The 26,736-nt window shown below is 45.7% G+C and overlaps 1 long non-coding RNA gene and 1 pseudogene across 1 annotated transcript in view; both read right to left on the bottom strand.

Annotated features, from left to right (window-relative positions):
* The window catches only part of LOC146202175 (uncharacterized), a 70,308-nt gene that overhangs the window by 32,211 nt on the left and 11,361 nt on the right, over positions 1 to 26,736 (bottom strand). The window lies entirely within an intron of this gene.
* LOC146202177 (uncharacterized) lies at positions 23,270 to 23,842 on the bottom strand (annotated as a pseudogene).

Here is a 26,736-nt window from a genome sequence, read left to right as displayed (position 1 = left end):
GGAGGGGGGTACAAAATTTTTGGAGCGAATTGCAGGAGGTAATGGGGTGCCTCCAGATGGGAGATATGTGTAGAAAAGAGAGCAGTGTGCGACCTGCTGGTGTACGCGAAAGGCGGGCCGCCTGGGCTGTCAGCGTGGCTTCACGAAGTTCTTCATACGTATTATGGGCCTCAAGCTTGAGTAAGCGGAGTGTCGAGGTGCTGGGAGGAAGGCACAGGGCTGTTGTACAACTGCAGAGTAGAGCGTCCACTCGATCGCGGTCCTTGCTAGTGAGGGGTAAATAAGGAAGAGCGTATGCGACGTATGCTTGTGTGAGGCGAAGTGTATTTCTTTCATGAAGGCTTGTTTTTTGATGTGCTACACGACGTATGAGCAGAGGAGTTTGTTGGGCATGAGTGGAGGGCTTTGATTACATCAACATGGGCTGGAGTAGAGAGTCATTCCTAGCACTCTGATTTGAGTTACTAGGGGAATTGGTTGTGTACCGAATGTCAGAGTGATAGGTGGGCTATCAAGATGAGTAGATTTGGGTAGGTAGATGAAGAGTTCAGATTTGGAAGAAGTACCAATGCAGACCTCTGTTGTGAACAGCACAGAAACCGCTTATCTGACAGCGCTTTGTCGCTAATGAGAGCACCGTGCGCTTGAATCAATATTTCAGAAGTTAATTTGGTAACATTGGCTAACTATTCATGTAGACGGAACGAAAAACACTAGCCGATACTTAAGTTTTAGTTTTTGGTTTGTGGGGTTTAACGTCCTAAAGCCATTCAAGCTATGAGAGGCACCGTAGTGGAGGACTCGTCAATTTCGACCACCTGGCCGGGGTTCTTTAACGTGCACTGACATCGCACAGCACACGAGCGCCTTGCTTTCCGCCTCTATCGAGAAGCGGCCGCCGGGACCGGGATTTGATCCCGCATCGAAGCCGATACTTAACACAAATCTTCGCAATATACAATCAATTTCAGTTGGGAAGAGCGCCGAGGATTTTTTTTTTATATTCGCTTGACCTTGTGTAAAAAAAAAAAGACAGTACAATCCCCAATGCTTTCCTTGGCCTCGCCGACTGTTGGCTTCTTTCCTTCATGGTGTAATTTAACTTAGTTAAAACCTCAGTATTCATGCCGGAATTACGGAGCCAGGTTGTGAAAGGGGCATATACAAAAATAACTGAAAATATATATACCGGAAGCGCTGCCACCATTATCCTCTATGTAGAGAAACTAAAATTTTAATAGGCGCGGGTGCCTCGCGGGGAGACACATTATTCACGGTGTGTTTACAGGAGGTGCTCAAGTGTCTAGATTCTTAAGGGTTTGAGATAACATTTTATGATGAACAACCCAGATATTTTCCATTCGCTGATGACATTGTTTTGCTAAGTAATTCAGGGGATGAAATGCAAAGTATAATCAACGACCTAGACAAGATAAGCACTACGATGGGTCTAAAAAGTTAATGTACGGAACATTAAGTAATGCTCAAAATTTTCAGAAAGTAGCAGCAGTTTATAGCAGGTAGCGAGGCTTTTGAAGTGGTAAGGGAATACATCTACTTAGGCAGGTAGTGACCGCATGCCCGAACTTCATATTTGCGAATTTTAAACGTTACAGTGCACCAACGTCCCGGGTTATCTGAAAGCATTTTAAGCGACGGTAAGGGTTTAAAGCCCCTCACAATTAATGCCACCTAAGAATTAAGAACACATCACGGGAGAAATTATGAATTACTTGCTAGGCTGCAGTTGTGGTTTGAAAGAAGTAAAAAAGAAGTCAAGAAAAAAAAATCTTTGGCGCTCTGAAAGAGCAAGTTTTCCTTATGAGCGTCTGAAAACACAACTCAAAAAGGCGACATACTCTTGTGTATACATGCAAATTGCTTGCGTAGTGTAAATAAAAAAAAGATCTAGTTAAAAAGGAGAAGCATAACTACGATTCGAACTGTTACATTACGTGCTTAACAGCAGAGGACCATCCGACTGCGCACAGAAGGAACTTTTTTTCCTGATTGCCAGTTGTCGACAAATTCAAAAGAACGCACAGGAAAGCATTCACATGCCGCCTACCAATAACTTGGCATAGGCTTTTTACATTAAAATTCCCTACGCGTTGTCAACTGTCCAAGCCGTGGAACTCATTCACCACGGCGGATAAGTGTGTCGTTTTTCATCCTCACAGATATTTTTTTTCCGCTAGGTGGCGCACTTACCTCTTCTGCACTGTGAAGTTTACTATTCGGAAACTGGCATCCAGAAGACGAGACTGAAATAACTAGAAGAATAAGGATGCGTTTGGTAGATACCCTCAGATAATGGCCGGCAGTTTCACTCAAGAGAAACGTTTACCGTGTAACAGCTGTAGCTTAACGAAAAGAGGTAGGTTTAACGTTAAGCGACAGAAAGAAGTGCAGTGCTCAGTAACTCGGTAAAAGCTAGTTATTTATATTCTACTGAAAATTTAGGAAAATATATTGTCCTGGCAGGACATACAATGCGAATGCATTAACAGAAGGGAGCTATGGGATAACAGACTGGATTCCAAGGGAGGTCAAGCGTTTCAAGGGGAGGCAGGAAGACAGTTTAGGAAGTTTGGCGCTTGGGAAGTTCTTTTAGGTAAGGCTAGAAAGTTTGTGGGGATAACCTGGCTACATCCAGCATGTATGCAAGACCGAAGCAACTGATGTCTGTGAAAGAGGCCCGTTTTACGCAAAGTTAAGGGGATGATGACGGTAATTATGTCTAAAACACGTTCCAATATTTCATCCATGCGGCGTACAAGCTGCGATTTAGTTGCCCCATTTACCGATGTAAAAGATGAAGTTACCTTTGATATGCATGCAGGACGTCCAAAAATTGGTACGCAGTGCGCACCGACACTGCGTCAAGCAAAAGCAGGACAAAAATGGTTTTACCGCTTGATTTGGCTTCGCTCTCGTGCACTTGTTCTTAGGTGCCCTTTTTTTTTTCTTTGTGTATGTACCTCTCGAGCGTTCAAGCTCGCGCTTTCAAGTAGAAAGGGAAGAAGAACATTCTTAATCGAATTAACGAATCATCATGGAAGGTAAGACCCTAGCTCGGCTCTCAGTCCGACCTTTTACAACGCGTTATATTGTGGGCAGCTATCGCAGTGTCCTAGTTACGGTTTAAATGTCGCCACGTAACGAAGGCGCGAAGCGGAGCAGCCGGTTTAGCGCTTAAATGTGCCGATGATGGCGTTGCGTGCCTCCTCAAAGTGAACTCCTCGGCCTCCGCCATGTTCGAACCTGGTGCATGTGATGTGCTAACTATCCTAGGAGACCTCGATTCCTACCATTTTAGTCCTATTTGTTTCATTTCTGGTCAGAGGCGATCTTGTCACGCTGCCTCGTCAGTAGTTACATTGCGTGCTTGAGGTAAATATCGTTTGAACAAGTGTGTAAGTTCACTTGGCCCGGCTTTTGTTGCAAATACATGTAAGAATGCAGCGTGCAGGAAGAAAGTATTAGGTAATCACTTGGAACTGTTCACGCAGGTCGCTTATGCAGCGATGCTCACAAAGCGCGGTAAAGCTTGCGCCAAAGATGATTGCTGCAGGGGCCAGATATTTCAATGGTGGCTTTCAATTAGACAGGTGCTCTACCGGTATCCCGACTGCCATTAAGTCAACAAAAATTATAACCCGTCGCGGTGTTGCACTGATTAGGGCGCTCTACTGCTGTGCACAAGGATGCGGGATCGAATCCCGCGGCTGCGGCCGCCGCTTTTCGATGGAGGCTAAAAGCTAGGCGCTCGTGTGCTGTGCTATGTCAGCGCACGTTAAAGAACCCCAGGTGGTCGAATTTCCGGAACCACCCACTACGGAGTCTCTCATAACATGAGTCGCTCTGGGACGTTAAACCTTAATGCCCAAACCAAACGGTCAACCCAAATTAACCTAAACGGCAGTAGCGAAAATCTTAACTGCTTACGAAAGTTTACAAAATCACAACGGCCCACAAGTAATCCAACCCGCATTGCTTCTTTCCAAATGAATCGAAAAATAATCAGTTTAACTTCACGTCAATTATCTCAAAAGCGCTGGTGCGCAATGCTCCACCTAAGCGCAAGTGCAAATCTGGTGCAGCCACCCCAGAAAAAAAGCCAGAGCCCTCATTGCAATGTGCAACTACATACGAGCTTGAGAGGTCGCCTGATTTGTTGAAATCGGCAAAACTGCACTTTCATGGCAGATTTCGCACTCCATTTGTATCCTATGTTGGGAGTTTTCGAGTCCATTCCGCAAGATATTTTTGAAGGTGCCTTATGTGAGCCTCTGTCTCTTTCCTGTCAATGTTTTGCAGGCAGTCTGAGCTTCTCGATGGACGACGCCATGTCATGTAAGCGTACCGCATGCCTAGTGGTTTATGTACAAAGCTAATTATGAGTTCATTAAGAATACACTTGTGGAATGTCGTTTCCGATGAAGGAACGCGATCCCAACATAAAAACTTGACTGTTTATTCGGTTAACAGTGATAGCGGACGAGCAAACTAGCGCCACACTCGTCTGCGAAGCGGAATGAAAAAAGAAACCCGCTTTCCAGCCGGGCAGCCTGTTTTTGTAGCCGCTGTCGGTGACGCATGCCTCGGGTGACCCAGTGGTGGCGCTGTGTCTTATCGATAAGGCAGTCCAGCGTGTGGCCGTGTTACACCGGGACGGATGATAACAAAACGGAGGCTGCGCGGAAATGTGCGCAATATGTTATTAAGGAACTCAGGTTGCTGTCATTGCCAGGTACTAAATGTCTAAAAACTGATATCTTTCCTTTTTTGCCGAGCAGTTTATTAAAACAAATAGTGTACCAGCTAACAAATGCGTAAGTTGAGGTGAATAGAAGTGACAGCAAAAACTTATCTACGTATAGTACGACATAGGACGCCGAACGTTTTATCACATGGAATACCGATGCTGTCCGCAAAATTTTTCTTCTGAATGCTGCCGGTTACGACCTTTAAACTAGCGGCCGTCTGCAGAAGCTCAATAAGCATCTCCAAACTTGAAAAAAGACGTTTGCGTTGTAATTTAAGGTCCATGTGAGAGCGAGACTTTCTGTTATTAAGTACGTGTCGCCGAGATCTACTACGATCTCAATACGATTACGAAGCATTCGCTAACTATTGCGAAGAGCAATCCCTGTAAACACGCGTTCACTTGCCTTGTCTAGAAAGAAAGACTCTTATTTTTGAATCACGTAACAAAAAAAAAAAAAAAAAAAAAGAAAACTCACGTTAGCGAACTTTTCGCACTGCCTTAGCTAAACGCGGGTGTGGTATTCTTTCGATGATCTCTGATTTATTGTTCTATCCTTTTTTTTCTTTTCTTGCTTTTTAAAATGCGTATTGCCACTCGCTTTGTGAATGCTTATGTGTGTCACTAATTTCCTCCTTGTTGCACTCTTTGCTGTCATGGAGCAGTGGTGAATAGTAAGTAAATTAGGCGTTAATGCGCCTTCAAATATAATTCTTCAATGTTTGCACCTGATCACCTTGATCACACGACCAGGCAGCTCGCATACGCTGAGTATAGGGTCAGGATACATGTCAGGATACAGAACACAAGGTTTTACAACGGCTAACGATATGACCGACTAGAAACAAAAAAAAAACAATAATAACGACGGTTCGCCCATTCATTTCTTAAACTGTGGCAGGAAAATTGGGCTAACGGTGAGCTGACCGCCAGAATATCTCAAGTGACGTGTTTCATACCACAACAATTTTAATAGCAAATTAAACTCTTGCGATAACTACATCAGACTTCGCAACGTTCTCCGAGAACAATGCTGTTAAGAAGCAATTTACTGCAATTTAGTTCCTCAGCTAACCTCCTGACCTTTTTTTATAACATTTTATAGCCTCAGGAAATAAAGAAATATGTAAATATCATAATACGCCATTATCATAGTTTCAATAACGGTCATCAGTCATCTGCATATTACTTCTATAGCGGACAGCAGCGCCTCCATATAATAATGCTGAAATCCTGGAGCTATGTGATTGCCATGGGTTTACAATTTAAACATGAATACGAGCCCCCACTTAAAATACTACACGGCGTAGGAATGATTTTAGGTGTACGTTGGTGAATTAGTTGTTCACTTTACATCTGTGGTTACATACATTGCAAGCCGATCGTCAGCAACTCTCGTTTGAGCCCCACCACAGTGGATAAGGGGCTAGGGTGGTCGACTACTGAGCCGGGCCAACTTTATCCAACCCTGACCGTGTTTCGATGGAGGCGGGCAAAAAGGCGCCCGTGTTCTGTGCGATGTCAGTAATGCTGTGCGATGTCAGTAGTGCACATTGAAGAGCCTCAGGTGGTCTAATTATTGGGAGCCATTCTTTGCGCCATCCCCCAGAGACTGATTAATTTTGGAACAATAAACTTCATAAATACTAAATTATAACAGTACGTTTTGATCTGATGTTTTAACAGCGGCAGTTTTTAAGTACTTCACTGTAATAGCGTGTTAAATCTCATAAATCTAGTAACGAAGATCAAGTTCACTTCCTACATTATAATAAAAAACTGTGTAAACGCCAAAAACGAAACGTTTGTAAATGATGTCACGCCATGTGTTCCTCTGTATTGATTAGAGAGTATATGCTGCCCAGTACAAAGCACAAAAGCAGCAGAAACGTCTGTGAACAATAAGACAGCTCATAGCTTTACCAAAATAATAATTAAGTTGTGCAAATTGTACTTTATTAATGACATCCTTGTGTGCTCCTTTTCTCCTTTGTCTAGATGACCCCAACGCACCTGAGTAAGTATAGCCTCCCAAAGACGCGCGCTCTGGGCTACTGCGTAATAGCTTTCTCCGCGATTTAGCAGCATTTCTTTTGACTCGTTCCACTTCTGCAATGTACGGCGGACCGCTAAGAGAAATTTAACGGACAGGCGATAGAGTGCTCGTATCGGTGTTCTGGAGCAGTTGATCGCATTTTCTTTGTATAGTTTCTCTCAATACCAGCAAACGACAGCTCTATAAGAATGCATACCACTGTGTTAAGAACCCGGAGAGGAAACCCGTGCCCGGTCCTCTCCGGTCACACATAAGACGGTGTGAAAACGTGTGCATATAGTTTTCCCACGGCCTTAAAACGGCGTTACTAAAAGGCCGATACCTGTTGTGTGTGAGCTAGAGCGTATTATAGAAAGCTGTGACATAGCCAGAACTGCGGCCACATTTTTTCTTGTATTCATATTTGCTAATGAAGTCAAAACTGGCTTTAACGAAACCCGATTTAACGAAAGTCCCGATTTAACGAAGATATCGTAATTCCCACTCAGACGCCAATAGGATCCAATGCTTTGACTAACTCGAAATAAAGGAATCAATTCCATTATCTGTCCCGATTTAACGAACTTTTTTTTTTTTTTGAAAATGAACGTGAAAAGGGGTTATTTTTGTCTATTTCGTAGAGAGCGCCAAAAATTTATTGATTGCGCGCCCACGGTAACAGCGTGGAGCACCTTCGTCCCGCTCTTTTCCAAACTGCGTGGCGGAAAATGAGAGTTGTAATGTTCAGTTGAATTCGCCAGGTATGATGCCAGCTGTAAAAGAAAAAAAAAATGTCTTATGCGCATTTGAAGGGGCGATGTTGCACTTCAGTGCTTTTTTTGTGTCGCGCTTCGTGTGGTTCGTTCGCCATTGTGCTCCTGCGGGATTTTTGCCTGCGCCTTTAAGTGCATGCTGCTCAGCTTGTTAGGCCTACAGTGCTACGTGGCACTTCAGACCTACGAGAAATCGGTGCGGTCATTGCTCAAAACGCGCACGCAGGCAAAGATCACCGACTTCTTTGGTGGAAAATAAATTTGTAGTCCTCTCTGACTCGTCTTGATAGGTAAATTTTTGTTTCTTGTGTGCTACCGGCACTGGCCACTTTTGCTGGCCGCATTTCGTTTTGGTAGCATTAAGGATTCGCAAGTAAGGTGCCGCGGTAGCTTCTTGGATACCTCCGCATTTTATAATTGAATGCACCACATTAGAGGACCGAGAAATGCCTCACCTGATTTAACGAAGTTCCCGATTTAACGAAATAATTCACGGCTCCCCTCACCTTCGTTAAATCGAGTTTTCAACTGCATATTATCGTGACTGGCATTATGCAGGCTTAGATAGTACAGACATCGAAGAAATATCTCACACGCGGGAGCATTCTGCTCTTCTCTCAAATTACATAATCTCAGATTACAACCGTTTTGCATCTGAAACTCATCAAAATGCAGAAACGATGGGAGCGAATGGCATCTCTGACCTGGAGTATTTCAAGCTCTTTTGTTTTCGGCGGATGCATCATGTCACTCGGCGCCATTTACGGCCGCAACCGGACACTGAAACAATATTTTGCCCACTTAATATTGGTGGACAGCCCCCTTGCATAACAGCGCATAACTTCGGACTAGACGTAAAGGGATAGTCCTCCCCGTCACTTACAATTTTTTTCTCTAGAGGTGCAGAAATGGAGGCTTGGACGCCTCTATTTCTGCATAGTTTCCACTACAACGGTCATTTTTAATATCATAGATCCCTCACGTCCTGTCTGCGCAAGAACTTGTAACGCAGCACTCTTACAAGATTTTTGTCTCAAAAAGCATTTCTATAAGCTTTGAAAGAGCTTGTGAAGCAGCATTTTATTAGAAAATAACTTCATATTCCTCTGTACCTGCTGCTGTGTCATCGAAACGCCATAATGCAAATGCTTCCGTACCATTGCGTTTTACGCTAAAGGTGTTGCTGCTCCAAGCTGAAGCCGTAAATTGCGCTAAATTACACTGAATAGATTATTTTCGACCCCCCCCCCCCAAAAAAAAAAAAAAAAAGCAAGAAAAAGAAACGGAACAGTTAAGGACGTTTTGCTGGCCGAAAACAGTTTGCTTGTTTTATCTTTATGACCTCGTGCAGCATTCCCTCCTCCGGCGCTTTGCACCAACCTCTCCCTCAATTTGTTTTTTCAGCCCCAAGTACAAAAGGAATGTGTTCTTCAGCGCTACCCTCTCTCTAGTTCTCCTGGCATCCATCGTCGCCACGGTTCATTTCTTGCCCGTCAACGGTATGCATCGAAATTGTGCTTTTATGTGATCAGCGCACGCTCACGCCATGTCACCGAACATTGCATAGTGATTTTTACCATTAGCGTTACCTGTTGACCTCGGAAGTTCGAGCGAGTACCCACTGTATTATTTCAGAAAAGATGGATGGGAAGGTTATTTCTAAGATTCCACGTTTCTTAGCGTATAAAGTGTCAGTCTGATCTCCGGACTGTTTTTTTTTTTTCCTTTCTTAATCACCACTTTTTCTATGCCTTTCGATCTTGCTGGCATATAATCAGGGAAAGTGGCGTACTTGCTGCTTTCTCCAAAAGGGTGATTTCAGCCTGGGGAACAATTCGTGGTAGGGTCTCACGTGTTTGTCCTGAGCGGCGAATAGCTCTAACGTCACTTATACACCTGCACTGGCTTGCGGTCACTACGTTACACAGGTGCGGAGAAACTAAGTCAGTTTTCGCGTGATCCTTTCAGCGCCCGCGATGCAACAGTGGGGCCCGGCGAGGTCTTTCTCTTCGACCTGAACGTATTCTGTTCCTTTCTGCAAACCCTCGCATGCACACGCCATAGCAGCCTGCTGTAACACGTGTTCTAGGTGTTACACTGCACGTTTCATTGAAAAAGAAAAAAAAAAAAGATAGTTGACTTCTCATTTGATTCATGCCAAGACATTTTTAACAAATTCAGGGAAAGACTTCTTGAAGATAATTTTTTTTTTTTTGCATTGTAAAACTGCAACCTAACAATCATTACATCCCAGATCTACCCTCGGTAGTTTTAGGCTTGTTATGTTCCAAAACGCACTCCATTGTTTTTCTGTGGCAGTCTTAAGCAGGACAAACTTCAGAAGCAAAATTCTGCTACCCATTGTAAGCTTAGACCACTCCCATAAGCATGCGCACAATAGCATACATCTGCTGTTGTCTCACAATTAAATTTAAAGATGCCGCAAAAAGCTGAAAGTGTGAGTTGTTCGATGCTTCGAGAGTTGCGGAAATAAATAACTTCGCGACTTTATTCGAGACGGCTTCGATTCAGGCTCTGATTCTCTAGTTTAATGTTCATCGAGTGAACAATGTGACACAAAAATGAGTGTGATTTAAAAGCGGCGTTTGAGGAACGATGCGAGTGCTTTGGATTCTCTTCAGAAACTGAACTGAGCGCCTACGTTTGCTTTAGCTAACTTCCGGATTTCCGATGACGCTGACTGCCCTCGTATTTTTTATTCTTCTGCGTATTTGGTTCCACTTTTGAGAACATTTCGTTCTTGAGAAACACCAAAGCAAGTTTCTCGTTTCGTTCACAAGCTTTCGGTTTTGGTTTCGCTCCGCTTTTGATGCTTTCGCTTTGTCGACCTTGGGTGATTGCCGAGCGCGTTCGCAGGGTTCTGGCTCATAATTATAATCTTGTTGTAGAACAGTAGACGTGAAGCAGCGTCAGGCGATATTTCGAACTCTTGTAAACTGAAAATTACAACCACTGCGCAACTTACTACTTTGCGACATCTTCTGCTTGGGCAAACGGCTGCTCAGTGCTGCCATCTCGTGTGATACTAATGTACGTCTTTCATATGTAAATCACAGCGCTACGATTCGAATGCGGTTTCGTTTATTAAACCTGCACTGAAGATTTACCATGGGATCATTTAAATCAACAAAGCCACTCGACGTGACGAACCTTAATTAACCTTTCTTATATTGCAGCGGAGAGTGCTGAACCCGCGCAGTGTAAGTGATCATCACGAGTAGTCGTGATAGTAAATTGGATTGTTCCAAAGTTTGCTAATACTGCTGTGAGCATACGTAAGTACGTACCGATCGACGTGTAATGCCTTAATTGAATCGCGCAGCAGGGACGTCAATAGCTGAAGAAAGCTCATGATCACTGCAAAGAAGGCTCAAGGAAGGCGAAGTGTGTTAATATGAGCGATCTCAATGAGAACTCAGTGAGGTTGAATAATGAAACGATACTTAAATGAATCAACGACATGGGCAAGTTTTAATAAGCAATAATAAACAGGTCCAAGCGGGGAGATTTTTTTCTATTCTAGAGAAGTCTTGACTACTGTTGTTTCCTTGTCATGCACGACGTCCGGCTGAAATAAACTGTTCCAAACCACGCAAACGCATAATGCGTACAACTATCGTCATTTCTTTCCCCATATTCGAAAGAGTAGCTGTATAGGAGGCATACTGCATTGGCTCTGCTCCTACTGGACTATGTTTACCACAATATTGGGGCAAAGTGCCGAAAACAAGTGCGCCGTTTACGAACGCCTTTAAAGCACGCGCAAGTGATCGCCCTCTTCCCATGCCAGTGCACGGGGTTCTTTCATCGCTTCTCCCTTGATTTAAACTTAGGGAGTAACGACCACTTAGACATCAGGCATAAGAGTTTTATTTTATTGCGCTAACAGCATAACCCTCTTCCGGTGGCGAAGACAGGGAGCCTTATTCTACACGCATTCGCTTTCCTTTTCATTTGGCGTGGCGTCAGCGTGAAGGCAACATCACACGAAAGTAGCATAAGGTCACTCACCGAGTTCACAAGGTAGCGGGTTCCCTCATCGCAGAGAGCATTCGTCCCTAGTCGCAGGCGTCTGATCACCATTGGCGGCATCCAATGGTTGTCTGGTCGGCATGAGCTAATGGTTCTGTCGCCTCCCGCGGGAGTTTGAAAGCCGTGGCTACGTCACTGAGCAACAAATACCAATGCCAGAGAACCATACGGATCAGAAAAGAAAAATTAAAAAAAAGGTCCCCGACCTGTGCGTCTGCACGAGGCCTCAATTCACCAACGCTCCTAGCGAATTGTAGTGTAGTAGAAAACCTTAGGTGCGGCCGGTCTCGAGGGAGAGCGCACGCTCCCCCTCGAGACCGGCCGTGCTTATGGGAACACTTTCGGCCCGGAAGTACTTCAAACCACCATTAGGTGTTTCTCGCCCACCCACCGGTAAAAAAAAAAAAAAAAAAAAAAAAAGTGGTTACAAACCTTCATTCGCACCCTCATCGGCATCTATCATAAACCAATGGAGGCAACAGTGTAACGAAAAAGCGGCGGAGAAGTAAAATTCAAAGGTGCAGTGGGAGGGCGATCAGTGTTAAAATGTAATCTATTGGCAACGCTCCTAGCACAGAACTGTCGCATCACATCATGCGCATTCCTTGAAAAGTTTCTGTTGTCTTCTGTGCGCTCGCAGCCCAGGAGAGAACCGCAGACCACATCATACGTAAGGGCATGATTTGTCTTATCGAACAGCAGGGACATTTCGGCGAGCAGCACCGCTAGTGTTCAAACAAATGACTTACTGTTGAATGCGTCACTGATGTTATTAGTAGATATATTTGATCCGAAAATGAACTGAGTGAGGCTATTATGCTCACTTGTTAACCCCATCCATTATGCTTTGAAAAAATAAAATAAAATATGAATCATAATTTTACCGCGTCACAAACCGTACCAGAGGTCCCGAAAGCTGTGGCAGCAACGTAATTTTGTCATGACAAGAAATAAACAGTGAGTAGCTCATGCGTTTTTACCGCCAATACAAGACACCTGGTTTTCTGTTTCGGAATTACTGGGTAAATAGGGACTGACTCTTTTTCCATAACTTACGCAACGCCTTTCATGCAGAAGAACGAAAACATTGTAACAGGAAGATCAGAATGTTAGTACCGTGGTACACACAGTCTTTAGGAAGAATTTTTTTTTCTTCTTCTTCCCCAGCCTTTATTTCTACTGGACGCCGGACGGAGCCTCCGGGTAAGCTTTTACTCCCTTTGTCTCTTGTCTGTTCTGAAGGAAACAAAAGGAATAGGAACTACAACCTATCTCCCAGCACAAAATAGCAAGAGAGGATGTGACGGAGCCCTGTTGCATTATCTTCTTTTTTGTTTTACCGGTCGCCCATCAGTCACCGAAGGATTGGCATAAAAACGTAGGCACTTCTTCGAGACACTGTCATTAGGCGATGCAAATAATGCACTATGTACTTATAGCCCCGCTTTACTGGTGTTGCACCGCCGGCTGACAAGCAGCACACTGAAAATGGTCACGTTATAGGCAGCGATGTGTATGCCATGAGCGATAGGGATAATCTGACCACGGAGCACACTCCAATCCTTTGAATTATTTACACATCTTGCTCTACACTTATATAGTCCTGTTATGAGCACATCCTCTGTGTTTCACCGACCAGTGTGCTGCTATGGAAAGAACACAGACATCCAATTTTGATCAGCGACTGATGCACTTCTGACTGACAAATCATTTGAATCGCATGAATTTCGGGAGTCTCAGCATGAACCTGCTGTTGGATGAAGGTTAAGAAATTTCGACGGAAGCTTGGGGGAGGCTCGCAAATTGTGTTGTAGCCTATGAATGTATGTTACAGATCTCTATGGCTCAAAGTTACAGTTAACATAGGATGGCGACAGTAACCTAAGCGAGACCAACTGATACCATTAAAACCATTAAAATTATACAATTAAAATGATGTCAGTGCACGTTAAAGAACCCCGGGTAGTCGAAATTTCCGGAGTCCTCCACTACGGCGTCTCTCATAGCCTGAGTCGCTTTGGGACGTTAAACCTCACAAACCAAACCAAACCATTAAAACATTCTGTACTCAACAAGTATATGCAATGCATGCGATCTCAAAATGAAGCCAAAATGAAGACAACGGCGACACGCAGTGTTTAGCTTTTTGCCTGCAGCGCTTTGCAACGAATTTGACAAAATTAGTGGGCGGTTACAAATTTTAATTCATTGTTGTTCGCAGTCCCTCACACGGTTCCCTCACCTGCGAAGTCGAAGGTACTGGTGCCGAGTAAGTAAAAGCAGCATGCTTTTGAGCCGCACTGATCCATCAAAGTGTGTGCCCAAAAATACTGAAAATTTGGATCGAGAACCCTTAGCGATTTCTTGGCTTCCTCGTTGCGCAATGTAGTTTCATCGCTGGTGTCTTGCTTACCTCGCAAGCAAATCAAAACAAGGATTTAATTATCGTTAAATGTGCTTTGAAACATGACTACCGTAAAAGCACACAACCTCATATTTCGGCCTCACGCGTAACCTCCGTAACGAAACTGCAGGTTTCATCAACGAATATAAAGAGAAGAAACTACGCAGAAATAAAAATCAATGCGAACAAGAAGGCTGACGAAAGCCCTAACTTTTGTAGCGCGCTTTGTAAGATGTGACAACCGGCAAGGCATGCGGGCAAACCCGGGTGGAGGCTCTTTTCCTAGAAGTGTAGTCTGAACGTGCAGTGTCGAACTCACCACTTATCACCTTGATCAGCAATTGAGCAAAGTGCGTGCAGTACACAAACCGACCACCGCCGGTCTTTACGCGAGCACAGAGAGCTTAATATCCCCATATTTACCCCAGCGAGCCGAGCACCTCTGCTCGCTTCTATAAGAATTCGAAAATGCGCCAGCCGAGAGAAATTGTCCCGTTGGCAGTTCGCCGCAAGCTGACGCAGAAATAATTACTGTCCAGTAAACGAATGTTGGTTTATATCGGTAGAATACCCGCTCCCGACAACGAAAACATAAAAAACATTCTTGATGGAAACAAATCTCTTGTAAGCTGGAAAAGAACAAGGATATTGAAGTATCGCCGCCACAGCCGATTCTCGAGAGTACAAGAGCCATGATGGTAAGGCATCTGGCAGGCTGACAAATGTGAACTACGGTTGCATGTTTGAATTAGGAAATAGGTTTGTTTCGAAAATGCTAATGTATTCTTATCGCTCGATGAGGACGGCAAAAAGACAACCTGAATGTCACCAACCAAAGAAAACCTACACTTTGCTGTGCCACTGGCGGCAGTGCTGCTTCGATATGTTTCGGCAGCGGGGCATCGCCTGTGCCCATACCTGCGTGGTTCCGTTCCTGATGTTTCGTTCCTGGTTTCGTTTCTGGTTTCATGGTTTCGTTCCTCCGTATCGAAAAATATTGCACGAAATTTATATCGGATATTGGGTATACAGGTTTATTGTACAGAATGCACCTTCTTTAAACCGGGTGAAGCTGTCATACAAGCAAGCCCTGGCTGTTCGGAGAGAATAAAGAAGGCTAGAGAAAATGTTACAAGGTGTAAAATACTATCGCTACTTATTGGTAAGCGTTGACCGAAGGGCAACCACGGTTGGTTCATGTTAATAACTATGTATGCAACGAACGCGACGCTATCGCTAAACCACTAACAGTGTTCGCTCTATCACTAGGTTCAAGCCATGCTTAAACCTCCACAATTGTTTTTCCTCCCACCTTCCTCCCATCTCTTACATTGAACCTGAGATGTCCGCTCAGCAGCGGGACAGATACTGCGCCTTTCCTTTCATATAGAGAGTTAAGTTTGCGGGCTTCGCACAGAAGCGAGATTCCGAAGGGGCCGCCAAGGTCAAGGGGCAGCTTGACGCGGGCAGATTTATGACGGTCGCGCGGGCGACCGCTTCTCGGAAGTGAGCCCAGAACACATGGCAGCGGGCGACGCCACCGGCTCTCTCCGTCCCGTGCCGCGAGGGAGGCAGAGCAGTGCAGTTAGAGCGCACAGCATAAGCGCAGTGGTTTGCGGGTTCGGCGCTAACTGCAGTGTCTCCCGGGTCGAGTGGAGAGGGCGCGGAGGCCATAAATCCCGAAACGCGGCGTAACACAGGCCTGGGGAGAACGCGCTGTTGACATGTCTTCCCGGGAAGACGCCTGTGTGTCCCTGTGAATCCACCGCCCGCGCGCAACCGACCAAGAGCAGGGATCGGAATGTTTGGGCCTGAGGTTTGCGCGTGTGTGTTTTTATGTATTTTCAGAAGTGTAACTGTCGACGCCGTTAGTCTTTGCGACTGTTTGGCGCCTCTTGCGTTGGAGGAATTTGGAGAGGGAAAAGTTGCAGATGTATGTGTGTGTGTGCGCAACTACTCGCCGCTTAGTGCGTGCTTTGTGTGTGTTTTATTTGAGATGCGTAGGAGAGGGTATATGTGGCACAATGATTGGCCAGCCCATTTTAAAGGACTGCATGTTATTGGCCACATAGTGGCGTACGTCGATTGGTCAACGGACTAAACTGGAATTTTGGGTAACGCTAAGAAAGCGAGTGTTGGACAGTTGGGCTCGGAACAGAGTTGAGCTCGGAGCGGAGTTGGGCTCGGACGAGAGTGGAGAGCAGACGGGTTGTTCGAGAGGGAGGCTAGGCTGACGGAGGTCTCAAGGGACTCCGGCCTAAAGTGTAGCAGAAGGCCAAGGCCTGATTCTGCTAGCCTCTGACCTCAGATCGTTCACCAGTCGCAGTTAGCCCTCTACGTTTGATGTCGCATCCGACGACATTTGTGTAAATACGCCAATTGTAAAAAGTGTAAATAAACGTGTACAGTCCGAGAAGAGAAGTCGTCATCTCCGCACCGCAATGTGTCACTGAGCCACGGACGCAGCGGTGGTCACCAACACCACTCGGTACGAGCGAAGGCAGCAGAAGAAACAGCAAGAACACCTGCTGTATAGGGAAGACCATCCATCCCCCACGCCTTTCGCCCGTTTAGTTTAACTGGCGCAGTCGAGACAGGATCGGCCCAGCGACTTTCTGCGGAGTGACGAGAGGTTACTGGCAAATCGCGATTGAACCAGGCTCTCAGAAGCATACCGCATTTGCGACCACCAGTGGTCTTTACGCGTGGAGAGTGATGCCGTACGGACTTCGTAACTCGGCGGCAACGTTTCAGAGGATCATGAACGAGATCCTGAGAAAGCACCGAGACTATTCGTGCGCCTACATAGATGATGTAGCCGTCTACTCTGAGACTTGGGAGCTACATATGCAGCACCTGGAAGCGGTTCTTGCCACGATAGCATCGGTGGGACTAACGATTAACCCGGAAAAATGCCGCCTAGCCCAGCCTAAAGTCAGGTACCTTGGGCATGTGGTCGGATCTGGCACACACTCCCCAGATCCAGAGAGAGTGAGCGCTGTAGCAGAGCTTAAGAGTCCCTCAACGAAAAGGGAACTACGTAGCGCTTTGGGCCTCTTCAACTACTACCGGGAGTACATACCATCTTACTCCGAAGTTGTACGCCCTCTGACCGATCTCACGAACCGACGCGTGCCGAACAATCTTCCATGGAGCTCAGAGGCTGAAAGAGCCTTTAACAATGTAAAGGTTGCGTTGAAGGCAATTCCGACATTAAGTGCCCCACAGACAGGTAAGGCGTTCGTGCTAACTACTGATGCCTCGGAAAAAGGGGTAGGTGCATGTCTGAGTCAGGAGCTGGATGGTTCTGAGAAACCTATCGCCTTCCTCAGTAAAAAACTAACGCCGCAACAGGCGAAGTGGTCTGCTATCGAGCGTGAGGCCTTTGCAATTGTGTGGGCGCTGAGCCGCCTTGACACATGGCTTTTCGGTGCTAAGATCAAAGTGGTCACGGACCATAATCCGCTGACTTATCTGACCCAGTCCACACCCTCCAGTGCGCGCCTAACTCGCTGGGTTCTAGCGCTGCAAAAATATGATCTGGAGTTTTCGCACATCAAAGGATCGCTTAACCGGTGTGCCGATGCTCTGTCTAGGCTAGAGAGTGGTATCTAGAGTGGACGGCTCAGGTCGCCGCTCATCGGGGTGTTGGAAGTTGTAACAAGCCCCGTTGGCTTGTTGAGTATGGGGAAGATTGCGGTGATTGTGCTATTCACCTAATATTGGTGGGTGAAATTACCATGGTGGACCAAGGAACGTACAGGGCAGGGTCCTGCCTGTACTTGAGCGTTGAATAAGGACTGTTAGTTTGTCTGTGTGTATCAGTATCTGGCACTCCTATGTTCTGTGTATGATGTGGTTTACACGTGTTACCTTGTATTGTTTTGCGTTTGATTATGCAGTGTTTATTGCTTGATTTGGTGTTATGTATGCCAAGCTGTGTTGCCTTGTATGGCGTATGGTTTAGTTACCGTTTGCGAACGTGCACACGGAGATTGTCGTTCAGGGCGCGCGCGCCTCTGTACGGAGCGTTGCACTATTGTTTGCATAGCTGCGTTTGTTTGTTTTGCTTTGTTTGGTGTACGCCACACCACAATGCCCCCCCCCCCCCCCTTCCTTCCCCCGTTAGAGGAGTTTTATGTTTAGCGTACAGCAAGTGTACGCGCAACATTCTCGATGGGGAGGAGTTAAGTTTGCGGGCTTCGCACAGAAGCGAGATTCCGAAGGGGCCGCCAAGGTCAAGGGGCAGCTTGACGCGGGCAGATTTATGACGGTCGCGCGGGCGACCGCTTCTCGGAAGTGAGCCCAGAACACATGGCAGCGGGCGACGCCACCGGCTCTCTCCGTCCCGTGCCGCGAGGGAGGCAGAGCAGTGCAGTTAGAGCGCACAGCATAAGCGCAGTGGTTTGCGGGTTCGGCGCTAACTGCAGTGTCTCCCGGGTCGAGTGGAGAGGGCGCGGAGGCCATAAATCCCGAAACGCGGCGTAACACAGGCCTGGGGAGAACGCGCTGTTGACATGTCTTCCCGGGAAGACGCCTGTGTGTCCCTGTGAATCCACCGCCCGCGCGCAACCGACCAAGAGCAGGGATCGGAATGTTTGGGCCTGAGGTTTGCGCGTGTGTGTTTTTATGTATTTTCAGAAGTGTAACTGTCGACGCCGTTAGTCTTTGCGACTGTTTGGCGCCTCTTGCGTTGGAGGAATTTGGAGAGGGAAAAGTTGCAGATGTATGTGTGTGTGTGCGCAACTACTCGCCGCTTAGTGCGTGCTTTGTGTGTGTTTTATTTGAGATGCGTAGGAGAGGGTATATGTGGCACAATGATTGGCCAGCCCATTTTAAAGGACTGCATGTTATTGGCCACATAGTGGCGTACGTCGATTGGTCAACGGACTAAACTGGAATTTTGGGTAACGCTAAGAAAGCGAGTGTTGGACAGTTGGGCTCGGAACAGAGTTGAGCTCGGAGCGGAGTTGGGCTCGGACGAGAGTGGAGAGCAGACGGGTTGTTCGAGAGGGAGGCTAGGCTGACGGAGGTCTCAAGGGACTCCGGCCTAAAGTGTAGCAGAAGGCCAAGGCCTGATTCTGCTAGCCTCTGACCTCAGATCGTTCACCAGTCGCAGTTAGCCCTCTACGTTTGATGTCGCATCCGACGACATTTGTGTAAATACGCCAATTGTAAAAAGTGTAAATAAACGTGTACAGTCCGAGAAGAGAAGTCGTCATCTCCGCACCGCAATGTGTCACTGAGCCACGGACGCAGCGGTGGTCACCAACACCACTCGGTACGAGCGAAGGCAGCAGAAGAAACAGCAAGAACACCTGCTGTATAGGGAAGACCATCCATCCCCCACGCCTTTCGCCCGTTTAGTTTAACTTAGAGAATTAAAAAAAAAGAGAAACAAGAAAATGCCTGTGTCCTCCTTTCCTTACATGAAAATCCGTCGCAGTGCATGGCTCACACCTTGCGAACATGTAAATGCGCCGGTAGGTAGCAGTCTTTGATCGTCAGTCATGACTCGGCGGTGTCAGTGGCAGCATTGGTAGCTTCGCCTCCTGCCAACTCTTCTGCCTCGTCGGCGCTCGCAAATTTTTGGTACGTTGCTAGTCCAGCTGCTTCCGCCCTCAGAAATATCGCGCTCTTTGTTGGGGTGAAGTCATTGATGTACCGGGAGGCGTTCGCCGCGGTAACTTAGCGATTGGGCTCGGGTACTGGATCCATGGCTGGTGCAACGAAGCGACAGCATCGACGGATCCTTTGTTTCGGGTGCTGCTGGACCGCATCGTTCGCCTTGTGTCAGGTGCTGCTAGACCGCATCGTTCGCCGCGCGCCAGCATTCACGTAGTCCACGTTTACGGTGTGGTTTGCGTCATTATTTTCCAATGGAGCCAAAGAAGAAAGCTCAGTTTGAATCGGAGTTGCGGGGAAAACTTTTTCTCGGCAGTATCTCAGCAATAGATGTTTCTTTCTCTGCCGGGCGAGCGACAAAATGCACAAAATGTAATGCACTATCGGAATTTTCTGACAAGGAAAATTGTGATAGATCTGCCATCAGTGTTCTCTCGAAAGAAACATTTGTTTCCTTGAGATACATTTCGCGTTCAACGTACGAGATCGGTCGCATTAACACTTGCAAACCTCATTATCACGCAGTCGAAGGCCGTGACTCAGATGATATACTGGGCAGCAGTGCCGATCTGTTCGCCGATGACGTGGACGAGGGGGTGCCTTCCCACACTCTGGGGAAGTGGAACAGCACGCCCGCCGTGCTGCTGCCCCTGATGGATGACAAGGAGATCCTGGTCGAGCTCGAGGAGCGCGTCCGGCACTCGGTGCGCGTCACGTCCCCCAGGGAACCGCCCCGCGCCGCCAGGAAGAAACAGTCCGCTCCCGAGCGCACCTCGTCCGACCAACGGGCTCCTGTCAACCACAGCCTCGAACTCCGAACTCCTACGACGGTATCCAAAAAGTCTACGATGTCCAGCACGACGAAAAGTAGTAAGCTCTTTCTGCATGCCACCAGTTTTGCATCGCGTAAACTTCGCATTCGCGTTTCGCCCCGCAGCGCGAAATCAAATGAGCAAGGTGCCTGGGGTCAACTGACCGTGCTCAATCTTCTTTAGATGAAAAGCGCAACTTCAGCGCCTTGAGTCCTTCCCGTCTGTCATCGAGCATGCGCTGTAAGTTGTAAATGCCACTGAATATCCTCCTGAAAGTTTCCTGCTTGTGTGTTTTCAATATCGAATAGGTTAAAGATATGTCCGGCGTATATACATACTCAACAACGGTACGCCGAACATCCATGGCTAAAGTCGCGTTCAATATGTGCCTGCTTAATTGCTATGTGCTCTTCCCCGAGAAGCGTACGAAAGTTACACGAGGAGCAGCAAAGAGGAGCTCACCCATTTTCGCACCTTCTCATTTCAAAGGATGACACAGATCCACATCTTCAAGCCCAGTTGCACGCGGAGCGCATCGCTGGCACTCGCATCAAGTTGCATACAAGCGATAATGGCGTGCGTGCGGAAGCAGAAAAGCGCAATCCCACGATGCCTTCTTCGAACTTCTTAAACATTCTCGTATTCTGTAACCGACTAGTAATTTCGATGAAGCGCTTGCTATCATTTGCGCTGTCTGCGATTCTCTACCACATTATCTAAAGTGTCGCTACGCTTACTCTGTATTCAGCCCCGTCCCGTACCCATGGCACAGCACACTTCTCACCGTGCAGAACACCCGGCCGTCTTTACGACGTGCACGGCAACCCGTAAGAAACGTTATTCGACAAACAAAGCAACTATGACGCACATCATTAAATTTTTTTAGTTTCTTGCTCATAGCCACGCAAAAAGGCATGCTGAATTTATTTGAAGCCTACTCTGGTATAGCGCCGATGAGCTGGCCGGCGGGCATGCCGAGGCGAAGACGTAGTACGTATACTCCTCTGAATGCACAGAGGAGCCCGGTGTGCACTTGAAAGGCGTGGTGTTTGTCGCGCGTACTATGCACCAACAGTCACTGCTAGCGCAATCGAACTGCGCGAAACGAATGCCAATCTCCCCATTCCGTGTAGAAATCGTATCAACTTGAATTTGCCCTGTTGTGGCTAACAGAGGACGCAAACAGTGTCTTATACGTCCCATGATACGAACCTATGAGTAAATTTTGTGCCATGAACAAAGAAATCGAGGACGCATCTTTAAACACAAATAAGATGTGAATGCGATAGCGTGCGGAGATCACTGCGTGAAACCCTTGCGTGAAATCCCTTTACAACACGCCATTTTCCACGTCAACTTTCCTCGTTACACATGCGCTTCTTTAGCGCCGCTGGCGCGGCGGCCATGCGCCTATAAACCTCTCAACATCCATCATTCTCGCGACATCCAGTTCTTTGCAAACCCCATTGTCTTACTTTATCGCTGTTAGATACATGAGCCTCGCGGTAGCTTCGCGACCCAGAGAACCCAATTTCAACCCCCGCCCCCCCTCCCCATTAGCCAATTAACTGACATGTACAAGTTTCGACGTTACTAAAATGCTATAGAACTGTGGCGGCATATTTCACAAACGTCCACGTAACCTGCAACCTAAGAGTGAACTCTGATTCGTTGATAGAGGCGTGACGTCAAAGGCCCATCCAGTCTATCCGCATTTAGCGCTATCGCCATAAAAGGCTGTTAAATCGGAAAAGGCTGTTAAATCTTTCCGATGTACCCGGCCAAAAATATACCGTTCGCCCTGTTTCTTTTTTTCTTTTTCTCTTTCTTTTCGCTGAGTTACACTTCGTTCTCACATTATATTTTTTTAATTTTGCGCTCCAAGTGTATTGTTGTTTATTGCGTACTTAATATCTTGTTCTCGTAGCTTTTTTTGTTTACTAGTCCTCCTCTCTATGTCTCTATGTAATGCTATGCATTAAACATGTAATAATTACAAGAGTAATGAATGCAAAGGTAAACATTAAGAGGACGTCTAAGCTTCGCCTTAAGAGTAGGCGCAATAGAGCCCCTGACACCGCCTTTTCATTCCGCGAACTTCAAAAAAAAGAAGAAAAAAAAAATGAAGTTGGGTGTTTGAAATTTATGACCCTATCAAGTAATCCAGATTTTATCCGACCGTCGTTAAGGCGGCGACTTTTCGGCGGAAAGGTCTGCATACGCTATCACGCAATGAGGATACGTCGCGAGAGAAAAACAATGAGAGAAATACTAAGCCGTAGTTGCAGCGCAAAAATACAGAAACAGGGCAACGAGACGCACACACAGCTTCTCCGCCCTTTCTTCGCTACAGCTAAGGGACGTGAACAAATAAGTTTCGGCGCTGCTGAAATACTGAGAGTGCAGTGCTGTCGCAGCAGTCATCGAAACACGCTGCATAAGTGGTGGATGAACTCGACTCGCGTTTTACTCGAAACTGTTTCCGCTAATTGCTGCTGGAACCTGCAGGAGACATCAATCAATCAATCTTTATTTCAGTTTGTACATGCAAACTGGGGATGGTGAGAAAAAAGCAATGAATTATACACCGCTTGACGGGCCTCACCACCCCTACAAGTCAGCAGCAGGCACAAGGCAAAAACAACCACTGCTAAAAAGAAAAAAAGAAAAAAAAAGAATACAAGTGCATCTATAGAACAAGGTTGACAGAACATGTCTCATAACTGGCAGCAATAATAGACGCAGAAGACCGTGACGCTATAACACAGAGTGGCACAGTACGTTCAAACACAATTGACATCACTGTAGCATAGATTGCTGAATAAAGCTTTTACGAATGGAAGAAAAAGACATAATATTCACTTGGTCACTCAGAGGGGTATTTAGGAATTTTGGCGCAATAAATCTCAACATACAAAACCCATAGTTAGTTCTGCACTATGGTAATGCAAACCTACTCTGCAATCTGATGTCGTATGATGAGTGGCGACATGTAATAGGAACAATTTCAGAAAAAAAAAAAATGAATCACCCTTTTTTTATCGTTGATTTATAGAGACATGCAAATCTGTAGTCAAATAATTTGTTGAAAGGTACAATATTATAATGTAGGTAAATGTGTCTAGTAGGCGAATGATACGTCCCGTTGAAAATTGCGCGAAGCATTTTCTTTTGTAATGTTTGCAGTTTAATGACATTAGATACCGTTGTATTGCCCCAGACAAGGAGGCAATAGCTAAGGTGGGAATAAAAAAACGCATAATATAAAGTAATTTTAGTTTTGATAGGTAGAATATGCCTGTTACGAGAAGTAATTCCGACAATTCTAGAAAGCGTTAACACAATATTATTAACATGGGCATACCATGTCATCGTACTGCTGAACGTTACACCTAATGATTTGAATGTGTCCACGTACTCAATTACACTGCCATTGAGGTATAACGAGGGGCGGTAAAGTACTTGTTTTCCTTTAGGAAAGAAGAGTACTGCTTTAGTTTTTTCTTTGTTTATCTTTAATGAGTTGGCTGATGACCATGTTGCAAGCGATAAGAGCGCGCGGTTTGCGGTTTCTGCTAAGCTTTGTACGTCATTGGAAGAAAAAAATAGGCTGGTGTCACCTGCATATATAATGTATTTTGCATGGTTACTGATATTAGGGATGTCATTTATATATATATATATATATATATATATATATATATATATATATATATATATATATATATATATATATATATATATATTGAACAGGAGTGGCCCTAAAATGCTGCCTTGAGGGACGCCATTCGAAATTCCTAGAATCTGTGAAGAGGAATGGTTAATCACCACATACTGAGACCGTGAATTCAGATAAGATTCAGATAAGAATTCAGACGATACGCTCTCACCTTTCTTATGTCCCACCAAGGTTTCACGGCCAGAATCCTGGTATGCTTCATCTCTGGCAACACTCCAACAAGCATGGAGGCCATTCCACCCCCAGGGATTTGCCAGTACGTCATCTACGCATTCGCCGGCTATGCCAAAGGTCGACTTCGCTTCGTTTACCCGAACAGTGAGTTAATGCCGGGCTACAGTGCAAAGTTATAAATTCTGTTTGGCAGTAATTGCTGTTCTTGTCGTCTCTATTTTAGAGAGTTGTTAGAGGCACATGGTGCTGTTCATTCTTTTAACTGGCAGGACATTTGTACCATAAAGGAAAGTTACCGCCCACAATTCATTTTCAAGGCCCAAATTTCAAATGTTCGAATGAAAAACCAAATGCAGATGTTTGGTTTCGAGTAGAAAGAAGGATAAAACAGCGTGATGACTTAACTTAAAACGGAACGTCTTTTTGTTATGAAAATACATTTGGACTTACATAAATATGGATAATGGTTTAATTTGACCCAGACGTACAGGTGTTACTCAACGTTTGCACAATCTTCTCTCGAGCGTTTTTTTTTTTTTTTTTTTTTTTTTTTTTTTTTTGCTGCTACGTGCATCTTTCATATACATAAATATAAGTGCGAGCAAAAATTTAAGCACACTTTCCGTTCTAAAATTTATCTACTTAAAAATAGGCATACAGCATGTATACCATTTTTCCTCCTTTTGCAATGCATATGGTCCTTTGGGCGACAAGACTGCGTATCAAGGAAATAATTTTTGTTTGGCCACGGTTCCACTTTTACTTCGCTTACCACATGTCTAGGCTCGCAGAATATCAGCGGCCTCACAAAAAGCATCCCTGAATGCTCCAAACAAATGAAAGTCGGACGACATGTGCTCTGAATGGCTGGAATTGGCTGTTTCTATATTTAGATACCCCCCCCCCCCCCCCATTATATGATTAATTTCATCTCTTTGACACCCTCGCGTTAGAGAAATCGGATCACTGCTCGATGTTCCTCCTGCGGCAGACCTATAGCGGAGTGGACATGTTTACGCGGCAATAGCTGGAGGGCAAATGACGAAAGTGATATGAAACTGCGCACGCGTTGCCCCAGGTGCCCGAACTGCGTCGCATGGCAGCACATTGCAGAGACGCACCGGAAGCGACGGAAAAATAAACACGCTTTGGTGTTCCAACTTAATTTATGTCGCCTATATATTGGGAAGACCGGAAAGAGCGTATGTTCCGAGTCACTGCTATAGCGATCACTGGCACAATTTCTTCGTTAGCCGACAGTGTTGTTGGTTCATAGGCGCCATTAGGCTTAGAAGAAAGCAGTGAGCGTGCTTTACTTACTTAGGTCCGCAGCTGCATGTGCTGTATAGTGCAGATTAACATTTTTACATCTTGCGTGCTTAATAAACCTGCCTTTGATTCCCCATATAGGAGGACACGGCTCTAACTCTCGCCCTTTACATCAACTGAACATTTGCAACCAGTCGCTTCGCTGTCAACATCAGCAGCAAAGAGCACATTGCTGATTTCGTGTCATGTGGCTCGTAGGGGAAATCAGGGCTACTTCTTTATATACATCTACGGCTTTAGCTCGGCATCGCCGCTAGCGGCTCGCTGCTTCGAATGATTATTCGTTTTGTACGAATATTCGCACAAGTGCTCCAAAAGTAACAAAAATATTCCATTAGTATTCGGATATATCATTATTCGATTAGCTTACGAGTTATAGTTTTTACTGCACTATTATTCGCATTCGGCTCTGTTCTAAAAACGTAGTATTCGCGCACCACTATTAAGCTATATTATTCTGAAATGTCAGCTTGTCTACAGAAAAATGTTGGCAGCAACGATGAAGTTGTAAGAGCTGTTTCAAGAAGGGGCGACAATTGAGCGGTAGCTTTTTTACTGAAAACTGTACTCTGGACCTCATACACTTCATTTATTTCGATCAAGAAAGTTCAAAATATGCACCGCAAGAAAAAAAAATACTTCCTCTCTTGTAATCGAGAATAGATATAAGCATTTATTTGTGACGGGCATAGCACGTTGTCGGCGGGGGCGAGCAGTCTTCTGTCGTAGAGTATATATAATTCGCAAAGTGATCACTTTCCACAAGAGGCTTCCTACCTCTCCATTCACTAGACTCCATTGCTCGGTTTAAGCAGCTGTGACGGTGATGGCATTGAAATACAGAACGATGCAGAAGCGTATACGCGGCCACGAAGGGACGCTGGCCAGACAAGAATGCAGGCGAAGCAGCGCGTTCGAGTGCTGCTGTTCCGCCACTAGTGGGGAATGCAACATTGAGGAGAAGCCGGCTTAACAATTCTGAAAGGGGTTCATAGTGTGCGAATGCATAGGCGCCCAAGGAAGG

The sequence above is a fragment of the Amblyomma maculatum genome, chromosome 1 (assembly GCF_055883805.1).
Source record: "Amblyomma maculatum isolate TAMU_Amacu chromosome 1, ASM5588380v1, whole genome shotgun sequence".
In the NCBI taxonomy this organism is placed as follows: Eukaryota; Metazoa; Arthropoda; class Arachnida; order Ixodida; family Ixodidae; genus Amblyomma; species Amblyomma maculatum.
This window is presented reverse-complemented; position numbering and strand designations above follow the sequence as displayed.